Raw genomic sequence first — 22048 nt, 5'->3', positions numbered from 1 at the left:
GAACATTATGGGGCGTTCGCGGCAAAGTTGTTATATTAATTATGGTGATGGTGATTAAGCACTAGTTTATAATTATATTGTTTGTGATTTAATATTACAGTATATACAGTATAGTAGTGCAGCACTGGACTTTTTGGTTTTCTTTCTGTGGAGGATAGCACAAGCACTTTTGGAGAATTTCTATTTGCACTTTTTGGTGAACTGTTCCTTTTGGATCCACTACAATCCGTCACTGTTTTTTTATGGACTTAGACGTATGATTTTTTTTTTTTAATTAGTTATGATGATGATGATGATGATTAAGCACTAGTTTATAATTATATTGTTTGAGATTTAATAATACAGTATATATAGTAGCACAGCACTGGATTTTTGGGTTTTCTTAATGTCCCTAAGTGGAGTGAAAGCACTTTTTATTGGTAGCAGCTACTCGATAATTTTATTATATACACATATTGCATTATATACACACATTTTGTGATGCCTATAGGATTGCGCTGATTGGTTTTAGATTTATGGGCCATATACAGTATGTCACCAGCACTCATAGATGGATGCCATAACACAACGGGACGATGATGACATTTTGGTGCTTCATAGAATCTTTATGTGGAACTGAAACATACTGTACTTGCAATTATATCTTGCAAGTAGGTTCCTTGTTTGCAAATTTTATCTCTGTTTGCTTATGTATGGTGCCTTACAACTCTTCACCTAATTCTGATCAGTATCCTGCTAGTTGTGGAGCAGTAAAAGTAGCTGTGTGGGGGAGAGAGTGGAACAAGGTAGCCAAGAAAAAAATTATAAATCCTGCCTGGTTCACCCAGGGATGAAGATCCCACCCTTGGTTTCTAACATGGTCGCAACTTGTATTCATTTTTGTTCCTAAGCTTAATTTCTGTAATTAAAGTTACATTTTCCTCTTCCAAACCTGTGTTAAAGGTGGAAGAGGTAGTGCATCAGATTTACTTAAAGTATAACTAAAGGCAAAACTTTTTTTAGTTTTGGATAGAGGGGAGAGGGATTAGAGTACTTGTGAGGTTTCATTTTGTCTGTACCCCTGTTAAGGAGATTCACCTTCTCTATTTGTCCTGCTTACCATTATCATTGAAAGTGAAAGTAAAAGAAAATCCCAAATGTTGTATTGTCCCCAGAACGTAATACAAAGGAAATCTTCCAACTGGGGCACTAGTTCTGGTGACCTGGTGATTCCCAAGAAATTCCTTTAATTTCTAGGGATTTCCTCTCACTTCCTGTTTGGCTTTGGGACAGGAAGTTTTTTTTGCCACAGATGGCAACAAAAAAAAATCTTACATGGGTAATAACCCTCCCTTAATCTAAAATGAAAAAAAAGTTTTGCTTATAGTTCTTCTTTAATGTTGAACCTCCTCTAGCCATAGCATATATGATGACTTTTAATTTTGGATTTTTCAATTCACACAATATAAAAAGGATTTTATGGCGAGTACAAATATTCCTATTGCATTCATGTTTGTCTAACCTGTGAATAACTGTCTACTTTAAGTTCATATAGATGAAGATATTGCATTTAATGTGAATTCTAGAGAAGTCTGATGTTAGACTAGATTTAACAGGTGCAATAGCCATTAGCCCATACAGTGGGGCAAAAAAGTATTTAGTCAGCCACCAATTGTGCAAGTTCTCCCACTTAAAAAGATGAGAGAGGCCTGTAATTGTCATCATAGGTATACCTCAACTATGAGAGACAAAATGTGGAAACAAATCCAGACAATCACATTGTCTGATTTTTGAAAGAATTTATTTGCAAATTATGGTGGAAAATAAGTATTTTGTCAATATCAAAAATTCATCTCAATACTTTGTTATATATCCTTTGTTGGCAATGACTGAGGTCAAACGTTTTCTGTAAGTCTTCACAAGGTTGTCACACACTGTTGAAGAAATGAATAAGTGTGGCGCTAAACCATATATGTGCATTATTGGGTGAAACCTGACAGAATGGGCATCTGAGAGGGAAAAAGACCCAATAAGGTGTATTTAATAAAACTCGAATGTAATCGTGTGTAAATAACTATATAGACAATATAGTCAAGATGAGTGACACAAACATAGTGGTAGAAACAATATATGTGTAATATTACTGAACCCTAAAGGAGCACTATATAAACTAGTGAATAGCACTTAGTATTATCACCGTAAGATGGTGGCACTATATAAACTAGTGAATGACACTAATAGTATCAGATCACCTTGAGATGGTGATAAAAATTAAGTCATAAAGAGAAAAATATTGAATAAAACTGAAAAGAACCTCTTAAAGGAACAGTGACAACAATGTCCTATGGACATAAAGTGACCCAATATAGTTGAAAATAATGTGTCAAAATGGCAGTACAAATCAATAATAAAACTAAAAGTCCAATCAGGGTAAATAAATAACACACATAACTAGAAGTCCAACACAAATGGAATAAATAGGCATCTAGGAATGTAATTGGAAGATCTGCAGCAACAGAGACCAATGGTGTGGGGCCCCTAGATCCAGGGATGGCATCCACAAGATAAGATATCCGACATGTACGAAAGAGGGATAGGCAAGAATACCCTTACCGGCAATGGTGGACTCCCCAGCCAGCGGCTCGGAGTCAGACAAGCTTGAGGTAGGGATAAGAGGGGATCCCACAGCGATGGAGGATGATGAGGAGAACTGTGGCACTCACCGATTAAACCTCTCTTGTCCCAGAAACTCTTGATATCCCAGGTGCAGATAGGGGACTGCTCACAAAGAAGTTGCCTCCATAGAGTTGAAAGGGGTCCTCATAGAAGATGGAATCAAAAAAGAAGACTTCCCCATAGTGTAAATAAGCCTTTTGAGGAGCTTTATTTAAAAAACAACAATAAAATACACCCTGACCCAAAAAATTAGAGTCAGGTATAGAGCAATAAAAAGCACTTAGAACAAAGGTAGTGGCAAGACAGGCATCAACACCCGGTGCGTTTCGTCTGCTAGGACTTCAACTGGGGTACATGTGAGTGCCACAGTTCTCCTCATCATCCTCCATCGCTGTGGGATCACCTCTTATCCCTACCTCAAGCTTGTCTGACTCCGAGCCGCTGGCTGGGGAGTCCACCATTGCCGGTAAGGGTATTCTTGCCTATCCCTCTTTCGTACATGTCGGATATCTTATCTTGTGGATGCCATCTCTGGATCTAGGGGCCCCACACCATTGGTCTCTGTTGCTGCAGATCTTCCAATTACATTCCTAGATGCCTATTTATTCCATTTGTGTTGGACTTCTAGTTATGTGTGTTATTTATTTACCCTGATTGGACTTTTAGTTTTATTATTGATTTGTACTGCCATTTTGACACATTATTTTCACCTATATTGGGTCACTTTATGTCCATAGGACATTGTTGTCACTGTTCCTTTTAAGAGGTTCTTTTCAGTTTTATTCAATATTTTTCTCTTTATGACTTAATTTTTATCACCATCTCAAGGTGATCTGATACTATTAGTGTCATTCACTAGTTTAAGTAGTGCCACCATCTTACGGTGATACTACTAAGTGCTATTCACTAGTTTATATAGTGCTCCTTTAGGGTTCAGTAATATTACACATATATTGTTTCTACCACTATGTTTTTGTCACTCATCTTGACTATATTGTCTATATAGTTATTTACACACGATTACATTCGAGTTTTATTAAATACACCTTATTGGGTCTTTTTCCCTCTCAGATGCCCATTCTGTCAGGTTTCACCCAATAATGCACATATATGGTTTAGCGCCACACTTATTCATTTCTTCACCTTTGTTACAATTAGTCTGATTGTTGTGCTGGCTGCTTTTTCGTTTTGGATTGGCGCATTATTATTTTTGGGTTTGTTGTCACACACTGTTGCTGGTATGTTGGCCCATTCCTCCATGCAGATCTCCTCTAGAGCAGTGATGTTTTGGGGCTGTCACTGGGCAACACAGACTTTCAACTCCCTTCAAAGGTTTTCTATGGGGTTGAGATCTGGAGACTGGCTAGGCCACTCCAGGACCTTGAAATGCTTCTTACGAAGCCACTCCTTCATTGCCCGGGCGGTGTGTTTGAGATCATTGTCATGCTGAAAGACCCAGCCACATTTCATCTTCAATGCCCTTGCTGATGGGAGGAGGTTTGCACTCAAAATTCATGATACATGGCCCCATTCATTCTTTCATGTACATGGATCAGTCGCCCTGTCCCTTTGCAGAGAAACAGCCCCAAAGCATGATGTTTCCACCCCCATTCTTCACAGTAGGTATGGTGTTCTTTGGTTGCAACTCAGCATTCTCTCTCCTCCAAACATGACGAGTTGTGTTTCTACCAAACAGTTCTACTTTGGTTTCATGTGACCATATGACATTCTCCCAAGCCTCTTCTGGATCATCCAAGTGCTCTCTAGCAAACCTCAGATGGGCCCGGACATGTACTGGCTTAAGCAGGGGGACACGTCTGGCACTGCAGGATCTGAGTCCCTGGCGGCGTAGTGTGTTACTGATGGTAGCCTTTGTTACGTTGGTCCCAGCTCTCTGCAGGTCATTCACTAGGTCCCCCCGTGTGGTTCTGGGATTTTTGCTCACCGTTCTTGTGATCATTTTGACCCCATGGGTGAGATCTTGCAAGGAGCCCAAGATCGAGGGAGATTATCAGTGATCATGTATGTCTTCCATTTTCTAATTATTGCTCCCACAGTTGATTTCTTCACACCAAGCTGCTTGCCGATTGCAGATTCAGTCTTCCCAGCCTGGTGCAGGTCTACAATTTTGTTTTTGGTGTCCTTTGACAGCTCTTTGGTCTTCACCATAGTGGAGTTTGGAGTGTGACTGTTTGAAGTTGTGGACAGGTGTCTTTTATACTTAAAACAAGTTCAAACAGGTGCCATTAATACAAGTAATGAGTGGAGGACAGAGGAGCCTCTTAAAGAAGAAGATACAGGTCTGTGAAAGCCAGAAATCTTGCTTGTTTGTAGGTGACCAAATACTTATTTTCCACCATAATTTGCAAATAAATTCTTTCAAAAATCAGACAATGTGATTGTCTGGATTTGTTTCCACATTTTGTCTCTCATAGTTGAGGTATACCTATGATGACAATTACAGGCCTCTCTCATCTTTTTAAGTGGGAGAACTTGCACAATTGGTGGCTGACTAAATACTTTTTTGCCCCTCTGTAATATATATGATAATTGCAAAGACCATCTATAATTTCAAACACCAACTAGTTATTTACCATAAGGCCTCATGCACACTGGGTGCTTTTAGTTCTGTTTAGAGGAGTTTAGAGGCAGGAGAAAACACTGCCAGGGCATCCAGGAGCAGCAGTGTTTTGGCAGAAAAAAACACTTGATGCTCCCAAGTGCTTAACATGTCTAAACACGTTACACACATTTACAAGTGTCAAGAGTTTTTCCTGCCAAAATGTCACTGCCAGGAGGAAAGGCATCTAGGAGAGATGGACAAAGCATCCAATGTGCATGAGGCCTGAAAAGTATGACTAAGGAAATAGCTCTATAACAATTCAGATAGATTAAAGTTCAATTTTTGCTGTACATGTTAAAGAAACATGCTTTTTAGCTTTCAAATGGATAATGTAATATGTGAAACGTATTATTTGTTTTATCATTGCATTTTTGTGCATTAAATGCGCATGAAATACAGAAACAGACATCAAGGTTATCATTGACAGACATGAAATATGTACAAATCACATAAAAATGCATGAGAAAATGGCTTTTAAGATATTTGTATTTTTAAAATGCATCGGTATATATGTAATCTTACTGTAACCAATATTGTCTTACCATGGTACTATGATTTACTAGATTGATTTATATGCTCGCAGTGCTGCATTGTTAATATAGTTTACTTCGTCTTTATTTGTTTTCAGTGCAAACAGCTGAAGCCTACTAATTTCCTATATCACCTATCCTACAGTTGTTTTGTGGAAAAAATGTAGTGCATTTTATGCTTCCAAATAGAACACTGTGATTTTTCTTATGGGACTACAATTTTCCTAGTTTTCATTAGTGATTTGTTGGTTTATATTAACCACATTTTGCATTTATAGCTTTTTAGGGTCCTAAATGTATATCTGTATTTCAGTTATAATTTACTGTGCTGTTCTAATTACGGTACTTATGTTTACATTTTAAAAATATTATTTTCTTCTTAGATCCTTATGTTGTTTTTTTAAAAAAAAAATATGAGTGCATTGCGTGTTGTTTTTCAAACTAAAGCTTTTGTTCTAGGATGCCTCAAGGAATTGTTGTTTTTTCATATGAAGTGTTGCACTGACAACCAAACACAGACTACAAATCTGCATTTCATTCTGTTTAGCATGTCCAGATAAATCTCAGGATACTGTAGTTTTGTTGAAAATATTTTTCTCAGTACACCTTTTGTTCTTGTTCATACACTAATCAAGTAGAAATTAAACATGCATTTTATTATAATTTGTTTATATTTGTATTAAGCTCTCCTGCAGGCTGCAAATGTAAATATGGTTGTAGTTTTCATTTTATTATATGCTATTTTATTATTATGATATTGTTATTGTTATTCTATGTACCACAGCAAGAGTTAAAATAACCTGTGCTGGCACAACACAGCAGCCTGGGTCTTCAGCAGTGCAACATGCCCGCATGCAACATTTTACAGCACACCATTTAGGTAAAGAAATGAGTGTCTCCTTTTGGACACCAAGAACAGGGAAATGTTACAGATTTGCACCACAACTATTAAGCCTGTTTTGGACAGACCCACATTTCTGAGGGATAGAGCTGACAAATTGCACCTGAAAATATAATAGTGTCTTTTTTAATTGAAAAGTAAAATCGCAAGGATTTGCACGAACATTTTGAGCCTTTATTGGATACAACATAATTTCTAAAGGAGAGAGAAAACTAAAAATGTTTCCTTTTTGGAAAGACCACTATTCCCGAGTGAAAGAGTAGGTAGATTTATTTTTTAAATGAAAAATAGGTTCCTTTTGTCTTTGACTGAACAGAGAAAACAATGACATATTTGAAGCACAGTTAAATAGTCTGTTTGGATAGGCCACAATTTCTGTATCAAATTTCTTTTTATTAAGGTTTCTTTTAAAAACACAATGTTTACAATTATACATCATTCCTCAATTCATTAATACATATGTTAAATTCTTCATTTGAATTTCAATAAAGTATTTGCATTAATTCCTATTCCCTTATATATTACTAATACATTTACTCACCTTTCATTTCCTGATACACAAAAAAAACCAAAAAACTTTTAATTACCTTATATTTATAGATAATCTATCAATTTTATTGAGGACCGAAATTCATCCCATTTTTGCCATATTTCTGGCATTTGGCTTTTTATATACCCTTCTTCTCTTATCTGTTTTTCCATATATTGAATTTCGTTCATTTCACATATCCATTCCTTCACTGTTGGACTATTTGTATCTTTCCACCTATGTGCTATTAGTGTTCTAGCTGCAGTTGTCATGTGGTGAAGAATATCTGTTTTAATTGTTTTTATTGAGTTTAATGTAAGAGAAAATATTGAGATCTTTATGTTTGGGTTCATTTCTAGTCCCGACACTATCTGATAGATCTCAAAAATTTTATTCCAAAAGCTCCTCACCATATGACATCCATACCATATGTGGTCCATAGTACCTCTTCCTGCCTTACATCTCCAACAATTTTCGGTATTTCCTTTATTATTACATTCAAGGCCACTGGACTCCAATACCATCACATTACAGTCTTATAATTTCTCTCTTGATATTTAATCACTGTAGATGTTTTATGTATTATTTCAAAAATGTTTTCCCATTCTTGATCTGATATAGGATTTTCTATTTCCTCTTCCCATTTTTTCATTCCTGTTAATTTTCTAAAAAAAACAGAAGGAAGTAATAGATCATATATTTTTGATTAATTTTTTTATTGGTTCTTGTTCCTCCACTAATATTTTCCCAAAATTGGTTTTTGGTCTATTTATCAAAGGTATTTTTGCCTCCATGAATGTCTTTAATTGTTGGTATTGTAACCATTTGTTTTTATAATCGGGTCCCATATCCTGCAGTTTTGGTAATTTACCATCCACCAGGATCTGCTCTGCCCTTGCATTCTCCAATATATTCCATTTTAAATAATTTGTAGTTTCTAAAGCTGGTGGGAATTCGGGATTGGAGAACAAAGGTGTCATAGGTCCAATCATGGTGGAGAGCTTCCCCTCTTTTATTATAGTGTCCCATATTTTTAATGTGGCATTTACAAAAATTGTTAGTTTTTCTTTTTTTGGCCTTAAATGGGGTTTTATCCATGGCAAAAATCTGAGTTGGGGTCCTATCAATTCTTCTTCTAGCTTAACCCATTGCTTAGTTTCCTTGTTGTGATACCAATCAATAATGCTAGTAAGTGATGCTGCTTGTAAATATTTCAAAAAATCTGGTAATGCTAGACCTCCATTTTTTTTTTGTTCTGATTAAGATTTCTCTTTTTATTCGAGGTGTTTTATGAGCCCAAACAAAACTTACTACGGCTTTTCTTAGTTCCAACATCAATTTTCTAGGAGGGACAAGGGGTGTGGTTTGAAAAACATATAATAATTTTGGCAATATATCCATTTTTATTATATTAATTCTTCCCATCCATGAGTGTTTTGTTTTATCATATTTTTGTAACGATTTAATTACTTTTCAGACCATCGCACTGTAATCAACTCCTGCAATTGATTCAGGTAATTCGGAATAAATATTACCAAATACCTGATTGCTTCTTGCTTCCATTTAAATGGAAGATTTTTTTGCAAAAGTGTGTGTATTTTTTCTGTTAACGATATGTTCAGCATCTCTGATTTCTCATAATTAACTTTAAAGTTGCTTAATTCTCCAAATCTTTTAAATTCTTTAATTAAGTTTGGAATTAAAAAAATAGGTTCCTTTTGTCTGTGACTGAACAGAGAAAACAATTACATATTTGATGTACAGTTATATAGTCTGTTTGGATAGGCCACAATTTCTGAGAGAGAGCACAAACAGTTTGCTTTTGCAAATAAAAAATAGTTGTTTGTTTTCTGAGACTGATTTAAGACAGAAAATCTTAACAGGTTTGCATTACAGTTTTTAAATATATTTGGATAGACTTCAGATTTCAAATTTGGAAAGGTTTCAGAAGAAGAGACCAGGAGGATTTAATCCATATATATTAGCTTAGACTGTTTTTTTCAGAGACAGATTATAAACACTTTACAGATTTGCTGCACATAGTCTCTTTTTTGAAAGGATGCAATTTCAGAGGCAAAGAGCTGGCAAATTCCATCCATAAATTATACAATAAACTGCATTTTTTCATAATTTATATATTATAGAAATTTTACAAATTTACTGAACATAATCTCATCCTTTTTAATATGATGCAATTTTAGAGGGGCAGATTGGACACATATGATTTGGGATTTTGGCAGTGTACTTGGACAGCACACCCATGAAGGCTACAGCTGACCTGGTACAGGGAAGCGCTAGAGATGAGGAATTGGGAAAGCATAGTATACAGGACTCCAGGAAATTCCAGGAGTATAGTGCATCACTGGAGTGCTGGCCCTACAAGCAGGCAGGGCACAGAATATAGGCAAAAGACACTGACAGCACTGAGGTGCAGGCCTCGTGGGTGGTAGCTGGGAGTGAGCACTTATGTTCGACTCGAACATCAGGTGTTCGCCTGTTCGCTGAACAGTGAATATCATAGGGCATTCGCGGGAAATTCGAGTGCAGTGGAATGCCCCATAATGCACTGTGAGATCTCAGGGCATTGCTGTATGATGATTGGCCAAAGAATGCACCTGACCAGCATGCTTTGGCCAATCACAGCACGCTCTGCTGAGAGAGCCATAATTGGCCAAAGGCAGGGTGCCTTTGGCCAATCATGGCTCAGGGGGACTAAAACCATGCCCCACACTATATAAGGCTACTTCCATAGCAGCCGTGTATAGTGTGTGGATGAAGATAGATTGAGCTAGATTAGGCAGGCAGGTTAGTTAGTGGCAGTGTATTTGATTATATATATATATATATATATATATATATATATATATATATATATATATATATATACTGTATATAGTCAGTCTAGTATATATATATACCATATGTATACTCTGCATTAAGCGTAGTCTATACAGTCAGTGCAGGCAGTGTAGTTTATATAACACAAAGTATTAAAGTGGTTAAGGGGAACCCTGTGCCAAAATTTAAAAAAAAATGGCATAAGGGCCCCCCAAAATCCATACCAGGCCCTTCAGGTCTGGTATGGATTTTAAGGGGGACCCCATGCCAATTTTTGAAAAAAAAGGTGTAGTGTTCCCCCCAAAATCAATATCAGGCTCTTCAGGTTTGTTATAGATTTTAAGGGGAACCCTGTGCCAAACTTTTAAGAAAAAATGGCGTGGGGGTCCCCCAAAATCCATACCAGACCCTTATCCGAGCATGCATCCTGGCAGGCCACAGGAAAAGGGGGGGACGAGAGCGCGCCCCCCTCCTGAACCATACCAGGCCACATGCCCTCAACATGGGCAGGGTGCTTTGGGGTCCCCCCAAAGCACCTTGTCCCCATGTTGATGGGGACAAGGGTCTCATCCCCACAACCCTTGCCCGGTGGTTGTGGGGGGCTTATTGGAATCTGGAAGTGCAAGGGGGCCCCCAGATCCCACCCCTCCCTATGTGAATGGGTATTATGTACATTGTACCCCTGACAAAAACATAAATTAAGTAGTAACATAGTTACATAGTAGGCGAGGTTGAAAAAAAAAGTCATAAATCGTGAATATCCCATCACCACACATATGCACCTCTTACCAAAGCCAGTGTATCTCAGGTTATAGATATCTCAAATGCTAGATGACAATCTTGACAGGCTCTGGCAGGCTGGGCCGTAACAGTGGATTTTCCAGCAATCACAGGAACCTCCGTATTAATGGATATACCGACATCCAATGGAATAACTCAAAGATAGGCTCAAAAGATGTGTGGGAAGAAGAGGGAAGCCTCGTAGTGCAGTAGGTTTCAACAAGGGATTTATTTAAAACAACACACTACACATAAAGGCAACTCAAAATCAGCAAAAAAGCAACAAGCAGAGCGGCAGTCTGCATCATGCTCTAACAGATTGACGTCTCAAAATGGGCTCCACCCGATGCGTTTCCCCGTAATAGGCTTCAGCTGAGAAAGGAGACTCACCCAAGACGTCAGCTAACAGCGTTAAAATACATGTGAATGTGTATGGCACTGAAAGTCAGATTCATCTATGCATCCCTTTTGGTGACACCCTAATTAAACAAATGCATGTAAACAAAATACACTCCTGAATAAATGATGTGGAACCAAACCACCAGGAGAATTAATGATATTTGGTATTAATCTAAAATTTAAAAACTGAAAAATATTTTAAAAAATTGATTAATTATATTTAAAAATGGTATTAATCGGGGCACAAAGATGAAATTGATCAATCCGCAGGATTCTTATCCACCACTGGTCACGTACTATGAGTATTGGCAAATCTTCATCAACAAAATATACAAAAAGACACTGGTGGGTAAAATTTAAACAGTATACAATCTAATATATCACAGTCCTGCGAATAACTTATCGCAAAAAGTATTATAAAAACCCTTATTTCAATAAGTAAAAATATATATATAAAAATTCATTATCCAATGAAAATAAAGACTGTATTAAATGCCTAACACTAGCACAAATAATGGAATACTAATTAATATAAGAGGAAGGAGATTAACTCAGCAATAGCATGTAATTCCAAGCTGCTGCTAACAAAGCAAACAGAATATTGGCGTGCATTAAAAAGGGGATGAACTCCAGGGATAAAGCAATAAGTCTCCCACTCTACAAGACTCTGGTCCGGCCGCACCTGGAGTATGCTGTCCAGTTCTGGGCACCAGTCCTCAGGAAGGATGTACTGAAAATGGAGCGAGTACAAAGAAGGGCAATAAAGCTAATAAAGGGTCTGGAGGATATTAGTTATGAAGAAAGGTTCCGAGCACTGAACTTATTCTCTCTGGAGAAGAGCTGCTTGAAAGGGGATATGATTTCAATTTACAAATACCATACTGGTCACCATACTGGTGACCCCACAATAGAGATAAAACTTTTTTGCGGAAGGAGTTTAATAAGACATGTGGCCACTCACTAAAATTAGAAGAAAAGAGGTGTAACCTCAAACTGTGTAGAGGGTTCTTTTCTGTAATGCCGCGTACACACAAGCGGACTTGCAGGCTAAACTCCGTCTGCATTTCCGATGGAAAGATTTAGAACATGTCATCAGAAATGCCGACAGAAAAAGTCCGATGGGGCATACACACGTCGGAATGTCCAAAAGCTCCCATCAGACTTTTTCTGTCGGGAAGTCCGGCCGTTTGTACGCGGCATTAGAGTGGCAAGGATGTGGAATTCCCTTCCACAGGTGGTGGTTTCAGCGGGGGGCATTGGTAGTTTAAAAAAAGTATTAGATAAGCACCTGAACGACCGCAACATACAGTGATATACAATGTAATATTGACCTATAATCACACACATAGGTTGGACTTGATGGACTTGTGTCTTTTTTTCAACCTCACCTACTATGTAACTATTATCGATGAAACAATTGATATCCCATTCGATATTCATTCCCAATGGTCTGTAGGTACAGAAACAGAAAATCCGATAGGTTTCACGATGGGATATCGTTTTTTTTCATATTGCTCCCCCTCCAATAGGGGGGTGAATTTTTCAATATCTACGACTTGTAATAAAGCTGGATCCCTATTATGGCATTCACGGAAATGTTTTGACACGCTATGCCCTATGGATCCTTTTCTAATATTGGTGAGATGTTCAGCTATCCTCACTTTGAGTGCCCGTGTGGTTCTGTCAATATATAGGAACCCACACGGGCACCTCAAGAGGTATATTACCCCTATAGTAAGAACGTTCAGTGGTATGAGGTGTGAAGGAGGCGGTCCTCACAGTTTTAGATTCCCTACATACCCTACATCATCAACACGGGTAAAATCCTTTTAAGTTACCAAACATTTTGGTTTTGGGAAACCCCTCCGTGGAACTTGGAGCTACCAAATCTTCCAAATTCTGGGTTCTACTAAAAATGACATTTGGTTTATCAGGAAGAGATGAGCCCAAAACGGTGTCTCCCTTCAATACCTTCCAATGTTTCAGCAGAATTTTATTAACCCATCTATATTGGGATGAAAATGTGGTGAAGAAGGAACATTCAAATTTATTCAAGACATTTCCTTTCTTTTCTTTGGGGACCAGAAGTGTATTCCTGTCCAGAGTAGAAATTCTCTGTATTTCTGATTCAAGAGTGCAACTATCATAGCCCTTCTCCACAAAACGATCTCTTAAGGTAGATGCTTGTAGAGTATAATCTTCTATATTGGGTCAATTCTGCCTAATGCGTTGAAGCTGACTTTTAGGTACAGACTGTAACCAGTTGAGATGATGACAACTTTCTACTGGTATAAAGCCATTTCTGTCAGTGGTTTTAAAAAAATGTTTTGGTCAGAAGTTTATAACTTCTGTTGCTTAAATATTGTTACATCGAAAAAAAGTATTAAAGTACTATTCCATTTATAATTTTATTTAATCATGTTGCATACATACTAATGGGATTGCCAAGAGAGTATTCATATCCCCTTCATAATGCTGTCTCTATGCTCTTGGAAATTTGAAGGACACTGAAATATTAATTCACCAGGTTCACCTTAATCCCTTTTTTATGGTAGGTAAGGGTCTTATAGTTGGACATTTTACTAAATTTTTGGATTGAATTACATTTTTTATATAATTATTTTATTTTTGTTTTTAATATAAATATATATATATATATATATATATATATATATATATATATATATATATATATATATATATATTACACAGTACCTCACATTTTTGTAAATATTTTATTATATCTTTTCATGTGACGACACTGAAGAAATTACACTTTGCTGCAATGTAAAGTAGTGAGTGTACAGCTTGTATAACAGTGTAAATTTGTTGTCCCTTCAAAAGTGAGTACATCCCTAAGTGAAAATGTCCAAATTAGACCCAAAGTGTCAATATTTTGTGTGGCCACCATTATATTCCAGCACTGCCTTAACCCTCTTGGGCATGGAGTTCATCAGAGCTTCACAGGTTGCCACTGGAGTTCTCTTCTACTCCTCCATGATGACATCACGGAGCTGGTGGATGTTAGAGACCTTGCGCTCCTCCACCTTCCGTTTGAGAATTCCCCACAGATGCTCAATAGGGTTTAGGTCTGGAGACATGCTTAGCCAGTCCATCACCTTTACCCTCAGCTTCTTTAGCAAGGCAGTGTTTTTTCTTGGAGGTGTGTTTGGGGTCATTATCATGTTGGAATACTGCCCTGCGGCCCAGTCCCCGAAGGGAGGGGATCATCCTCAGCCTCAGTATCTCACAGTAGATGTTGACATTCATGGTTACCTCAGTAAATTGTAGCTCCCCAGTGTCGGCAGCACTCATGCAGCCCCAGACCATGACACTCCCACCACCATGCTTGGTGATAGGCAAGACACACTTGTCTTTGTACTCTTCACCTGGTTGCCGTGACACACGCTTGACACTATCTGAACCAAATAAGTTTATCTTGGTCTCATCAGACCACAGGACATGGTTCCAGTAATCCATGTCCTTAGTCTGCTTGTCTTCAGCAAACTGTTTGCGGGTTTTCTTCTGCATCATTTTTAGAAGAGGCTTATTTCTGGGATTACAGCCATGCAAACCAATTGGCGTATGGTCTAAGCATTGACAGGCTGACCCCTACCCCTTCACCCTCTGTAGCAATGTTGGCAGCACTTATACGTCTAATTCCCAAAGACAACCTCTGGATATGATGCTGAGCACGTGCACTCAACTTCTTTGGTCAACCATTGCAAGGACTGTTCTGTGTGGAACCTGTCCTGTTAAACTGCTGTATGGTCTTGGCCACTGTGCTGCAGCTCAGTTTCAGGGTCTTGGCAATCTTCTTATAGCCTAGGCCATCTTTATGTAGAGCATCGATTTTTTTTCAGATCCTTTAGAGAGTTCTTTGCCATGAGGTGCTATGTTGAACTTTCAGTGACCAGTATTAGAGAGTGAGAGCGATAACATCAAATTTAACACACCTGCTCCCCATTTACACCTGAGACCTTGTAACAATAATGAGTCACATGACACCGGGGAGGGAAAATGGCTAATTGGGCCCAATTTGAACATTTTCACTCAGGGGAGTACTCACTTTTGTTGCCAGCGGTTTGGACATTAATGGCTGTGTGTTGAGTTATTTTGAGGGGGCAGCAAATTTACACTGTTATACAAGCTGTACACTCACTACTTCACATTGTAAAAAAGTGTAACTTCAGTGTTGTCCAATGAAAAGTTATAATAAAATATTTACAAAAATGTGAGGGGTGTACTCACTTTTGTGAGATACTGTATATATATTTTCACCAATATTTATATATTCAGTTTTGAGGACTGTATCCTTTTTTTTTTGCACTGTTCTAAATACCTTTGATTAGAGCACCTATTTTTAATTTATGTTTTTGTCAGGGGTACAATGTACATGATACCCATTCACATAGGGAGGGGTGGGATCTGGGGGCCCCCTTGTGCTTCCAGATTCCAATAAGCCCCCTGCCCACATACCCCCACAACCACTGGGCAAGGGTTGTGGGTATGAAACCCTTGTCCCCATCAACATGGGGACAAGGTGCTTTGAGGGGACCCCAAATCACCCGCCCCATGTTGAGGACATGTGGCCTGGTAAGGTTCAGGAGGAGGGGGCGCGCTCTCATCCCCCCTTTTTCTGCGGCCTGCCAGGTTGCATGCTCAGATAAGGGTCTGGTATGAATTTTGGGGGGACCCCCATGCCATTTTTTTTAATTTTGGTGTGGGGTTCCTCTTAAAATCCATACCAAATCTGAAGTGCCTGGTATGGATTTTGGGGGACCCCTACCCCATTTTATTTTTAAATTTTGGCGTGGAGTTCCCCTTAATATCCATACCAGACCCAAAGGGCCTGGTTTGGACTGGGGGGGAACCCATGCCATTTTTTTCAATTAATTTTTATGTATATTGCTGGGATCAGGCAATACATTACAGCCGGGAGCAATTTTTTATTACATTTTTTCCTTTAGGAATATAATTTTGCTGCGGTACTATTATAAATATGAGAAAGATGCACTACTTTACAGGCAGGCTAAGGGGATCCCCAGGCACGATATTTAAAGGAATATTTAATTTTTATTGTTTCACTTTAAGCATTATTAGAATCGCTGCTCCTGAAAGAACGACCATTTTAAAAACTTTTTTTGCATTGATACATGTCCCCTGAGACAGTACCCGAGTCCCCGTACACTTTTTATGGCAACACTTGCATATAAGCCTTAAAAATGAACACTTTTGATTTTTCACGTTTGTGTTCCATAGACTTTAATAGTGTTTGCATGTTCGCACACATTTTTTGTCCGTTCGCATGTTCTGGTGCAAACCGAACTGGGGGGTGTTTGGCTCATCACTAGTGGTAGGCATGCAGGAGTATCTTAAAGCAGTGAGATCCTGAGCTTACATAAACACGGTGCACAAGGGTTTCAGGCGATGCAACTACACAGAATACAGTTGGGGTGCATAAGCAGCCTAGGACAGGTAGGATACCTTTTGGTAATGATGGGGAAAATACTGCATGCCTGCACATACAGTGAAGCTGTGGGCCCTTGGAATGGTTAAGGTGTAGAGTATACGGAACCACCTTGTCTTCAGAGCTCCTGAAGAAGGGGTGCACTGTAGACAGCTCCTAGTTTGCAGTCCTCTGACTTACCTGAGCAGAGCAGAGTAGCAGCTACTGGGAACAAAGGGCTGATGATCAGGCAAAAGTCCCTTGCAGCACTAAAGCACAGGGATCACAGGACAGTAGAGAGTGCATCCTAAGCCAGCAGGAGTGCATAGAAACACACAGAAGCACTAGGAATGGAAGTAGTGCACAGAGACACACATGATCACTAGAAGTGAGTAGTAATGCACAGAAACAAACAAACAAAGGACTCATTAGGAGCAGTCAGAAGTGCACAGGGACAATGAGCAGGAATTAGACTAGGACTAAACAAGGAGAGACTAAAATATACAGCAGACACAGGTTATTCTAGTGAAAAGTCTAAACTGAAACTCACAGAGGTTCACAGTGATGCAGGGCTGGAAGCTGGCAAAGGCACACAAGGGGAACAGAGGCACAAGGACACTGGAATGCTCACAGAACATACCAGATGTAAAGTTACAGGTTGCAGGCAGAAACACAGTGAGAGTCACTGGGCACAGGTTGCATGATACTAGGAATATTGGGGGTACATATATCGTACTGGGAGATGAATCTGGGAATACTAGGGGTATGGAAATCACACTGGAGGGTGCCAGGAGATGCTTGCAAACAGTCCCTAGGAATAAAAGGGGTCTGATTACAGGGACACTAAGAATCTTAGGGCAACAAGGAATCTCTCAGAAAGTCAGGGACACTAGAGTCTTATGGTCACGCAAAATCTTCTCATAAATCCAGAGATGCTAGGAAGCACTGGGGGTCACTAGGAATCTTCTCCACTCAGAAATTCAAAGTCACTGGGAAACACTGGGGGACCTGGTGCTAGGAACATTAGCTTTTGCCTAGGAAATGCCTAAGGGAATGATCCCCGCTTAAATAGAAAGAGAGGTAGCCAGTCTGGGCTGGGACCGGGCTTTCAGCTAATTAATTTAACTGGAGGTGGTTAGCCAGTCTTGAACATAAGTCTTTTGAAGAGATGCTCCAAATATCCAAACAGAAAGCTCCCATAAATCCAGAAAGCCAAAAGTGGTGGATGCTTAGCAGAGCCCAATGGCTCTCATACTATTGAGAAGCCAATGACGCTTTAGGGAAAAATCCCAAACATATCCGCGATGGGTGTTACAATCCAAGTAATCTCTCAGGCTTCACTCCAGCACAACTCACAAACAATGGGAACATGTAAAACATAAAAGCTCATAGTGCAATGTGTCCTTAAAATACTGTTTATTAGATAAAAGTAGTGCACTCACATATATCAATATGCATTAGGCTGTAGCGCTTGTACTAATAACTGTGCGTTCCTTCGGACCGGCAGGCATTGTGGGTGATGATGTCACATTGGGTACACCAAACATGTTTTGTCGCATGTTTGACATCATCAGGGGTGTGGCTAAATAATGTACACCACGCGAAGGACATAAATACAGCATAGGCAGAAGAGGAATTCCCTCTACATCAGTGACCAACAGGACGTGGTTAGAAGGACACTGGTAGTAACACAAAATGTGCCATCTTGTGGGGAAAAATAATTTAGCACATAATAATATATGACCAAATTAAAAGGCTGGTACAAAAATGTAAATGATATTAAAAATCAATAATGTTAAAAATCAATTTTAATATATTAGAATCTTACTCCTCCAAGGATTTTCTTAACAAAAAAAAAATTAAAAAATAGTAAAATAAAATAAGGAAAAAGAGGATTGTATAAAGGGACAATTTGCATTTCCACCACTTACACACATTACCAGATATAAGGATAAGTCCTAAAAATGACAGAGCGAAAGACAACTATACAAATATATATAACCCAATCCACCATATTCTAAAAAAAGGGAAATGGTAATTTATACTACACAAAAAAATGCATCTCTAAAAGTAAAATATATTAGTTATTATTAATAAAACAATTCACATCCCATGCCATATTTAGCCCGAATGGGGTGAATGTTAAATCCATTGTGTTTGTCCATCCACGGGATTTTCCATCTTACATGGCAACCCCTCCAATGGGGGATTCATTTGTCTATTGCCAGAAAGAGAGTGTCCTCAGGATTTTTATTGTGGCATCTGGCATAGTGTTTTATATTGCAAGGGCACTGTAGAGCATGTAGGCTATGTTTCTAGTAGAACATGTGATGAAAGAATTAATAGTATATTCTCTTAAAGTTTGCTGAGATGAGAACCGTTTAGTTTTTCTACCCTTAAAAGAATTCATAGTGCAGATCGAACATCCCAGACAAAGAAAAAAATTGCTTTAACCTTTTCGCTGCCAGACCCTGCACTCCACTTTTAAACTCAGGTCGTTCTTGCAATCTTTCCATTGTTTTTTTATTTTTCCCTTACAGCTTTCAGAGTTTGTGGAAGACCCCCCAAACCATACATAGGACCAGTAGAATAAAGGAAGGTGCTTCTGATTATTTGGGATATGTGATATTTGTGCAAATGTTTATCAAAAAAAGGTTTCCCTAAAAATACACTAAAATCATTATTAGTGGATACAGTGGCTTGAAAGAGTGTTCATGCCCCTTGAAATTTTCCACATTTTGTCATGTTACAACCAAAAACGTAAATGAATTTTATTGTAATTTTATGTGATAGACCAACACAAATTGGCACATAATTGTGAAGTGGAAGGAAAATGATAAATGTTTTTTAATTTTTTTTTACCAATAAATATCTGAAAAGTGTGGCGAGCATTTGTATTCAGCTCCTTTTACTCTTTACCCCCAACTAAGATGGAACCAATTGCCTTCATAATTCACCTAATTAGTAAATGTAGCCCATCTGTGTGTAATTTAATTTCAGTATAAATACAGCTGTTCTGTAAAGCCAGCGAAAGTGTGACAATAAGAAAGCCATTGTTGAAAGAAAGCCAGAAGAAGTCCTGTTTGCAGTTTGTGAGAAGCCACGTGGGGGACACAGCAGATGAGGCCAAAATTTTACTTTTTGGCCTAAAAGCAAAACACTTTTTGTGGCATAAAACTAAAACTCCACATCACCCTGAACACACCATCCGCATCATGAAACATGGTGGTGGCAGCATCATGTTGTGGGGATGCTTTTCTTTAGCAGAGACAGGGAAGCTGGTCGGAGTCTGCAAAAGACTTGAAACTGGGGCGGAGGTTCACCTTCCAGCAGGACAACGACCCTAAACATACAGGCAGAGCTACAAAGGAATGGTTTAGATTAAAGCATATTCATGTGTGAGAATGGCCCAGTCAAAGTCCAGACCTAAATCAAATTGAGAATCTGTGGCAAGGCTTGAAAATTGCTGTTCACAGACGCTCTCCATTCAACCTGACAGAGCTTGAGCTATTTTGCAAAGAAGAATGGGCAAAAATGTCATTCTCTAGATGTGCAAAGCTGGTAGAGACAAACCCAAAAAGACTTGCAGCTGTAATTGCAGCGGAAGGTGGTTCTAAAAAGTATTGACTCAGGGGGGCTGAATACAAATGCACATCACATGTAGACAAGGGAAGGTTTTTTGGGGGTATTTTTGGGGGTGCCAGGCAAAAAGATAGCTTTCAACACACCAATGTGTAAAAAAATGTACCAAAGATTTTATTCCATAAAAGACAAGTTTAAAAGAATTGTCTATACATAAAGTACGCAGATACAAAGAAACATATAAAGGTCAATTCGGATGGAAGAAGTGGTCACTCAGTAGTGACCAGTAGCAGTAGTAACAGTAGCCTAGGAGTGACTTATCCCAACATGTTTCATCTGTTAGGGCTTCCTCAGGGGATTTTTTTTGAAAATTAGATGTAGTACTGCATAAAACAAAGTACAGTTAGAGACATTAGAATAACTTTGGGTACATTACAGAAATTACAAATTTTTTATGCTGTTGGCCGCCATGCCCAATACCCATCAACCACCCATATGGAGATATTTTTACCTGCGACATGGTATTGAGCCAAGTGGATGACAGACACTGGATGGCATACAGGATGGGCTGACTGAGAAGAGCCCAAATAGGGTTATGTAGCCAGGATCTATCCAATAGAGTGTTAAAAATGTAAGTATTGACCCAAAAAAGGAATTAAAATTGAGATCACTGGGACATGGGGAAGGTGGGACTGAGGGAAGGAAGGCAAAGGGGAGGAAGGGAAAGTGGATGGGAGAAAGGGGAGGGGAGAGAGGGGAAGGGGACGATATATGAAGGGGAGTGAATGGTGAGGGGGAAGGGGAGGGGGTAAGGAAAAAAGGGGGGATGGGATAAAGGGGGAGGGGAGGAGAGGAAGTTGGGTAATGAAGGGAAGGAAGGAAAGGAAGGGAAAGAAGAGAGGGAAGAACGGAGAGGGAAAGGGGGAAAAGGAGTGAATGGAAAGAGGGGAAGGGGGGGTTTCTAGGGGGAGTGGGGAGGGAGGTTTGGGTGGTGGGATAGAAAAAGAAGGGAGGAGAGAAAAGGTGGAAAGGTAACAGGAAGGGGGAAGATGAGGTAAAGGATAAATGTGGAAGTGGTCAATGAGGTGAAGGGGTGTTGGCAAGTGAGTGACTAGAGGGGAAGTGGGGTAAGAGGTTCGCACTAGAAGGAATAGTGGTGATACGTAAGAACCAATTTAATAAAGTGTTTAACAATGGTGTTTGAAAGTGAGGTATTGAAAAAGTGAGCCATATAGCTTAACATGGCATACTTACATTAAACCGAACTACGGCTATAAAGGAGCCAAGGGTGCCTGGATTGCAGACCGTTATTTGTTTGAAACGGCATATGGAGATAAGTATCTGCACCAGATTAGAAAGATAATGAGGTTCTAAATTAAGTACATGCTGCATGAGTCAGGCTTTAGAAATAAATATAAAGGGATTAAAAGGGTCACATTGTATGAAGCGCCCTACTCCCGTAGGAGCGGCTAAAAGTTAGTTCTACCCTGGAGCTTGTTCCATCATCCTTTTTACCCAACCAAATAGAATACGCAGACAGTCATTGAAAATTAACTATGTACAAGTTTATTGCGGTTTCCATAAGAAATGTACTGAAAAGTCACTCTGAATAACTTCCAGTAAGGTTGAATGGTATGCAACACAATATTACTTCCAGATTATATGAAGCCCCGATTAGTAGACCTCCATCTTGAATAATATTTCCCAGTGCAATGCATCTTTCCTTCTTCCTGTTTACCACCACTTCCTGACTTGGCAGAAC

The sequence above is a fragment of the Aquarana catesbeiana genome, linkage group LG03 (assembly GCF_042186555.1).
Source record: "Aquarana catesbeiana isolate 2022-GZ linkage group LG03, ASM4218655v1, whole genome shotgun sequence".
NCBI classification, from domain to species: domain Eukaryota; kingdom Metazoa; phylum Chordata; class Amphibia; order Anura; family Ranidae; genus Aquarana; species Aquarana catesbeiana.
The sequence above is the reverse complement of the archived record's forward strand: the minus strand, read 5'-3'. Positions refer to the sequence as shown.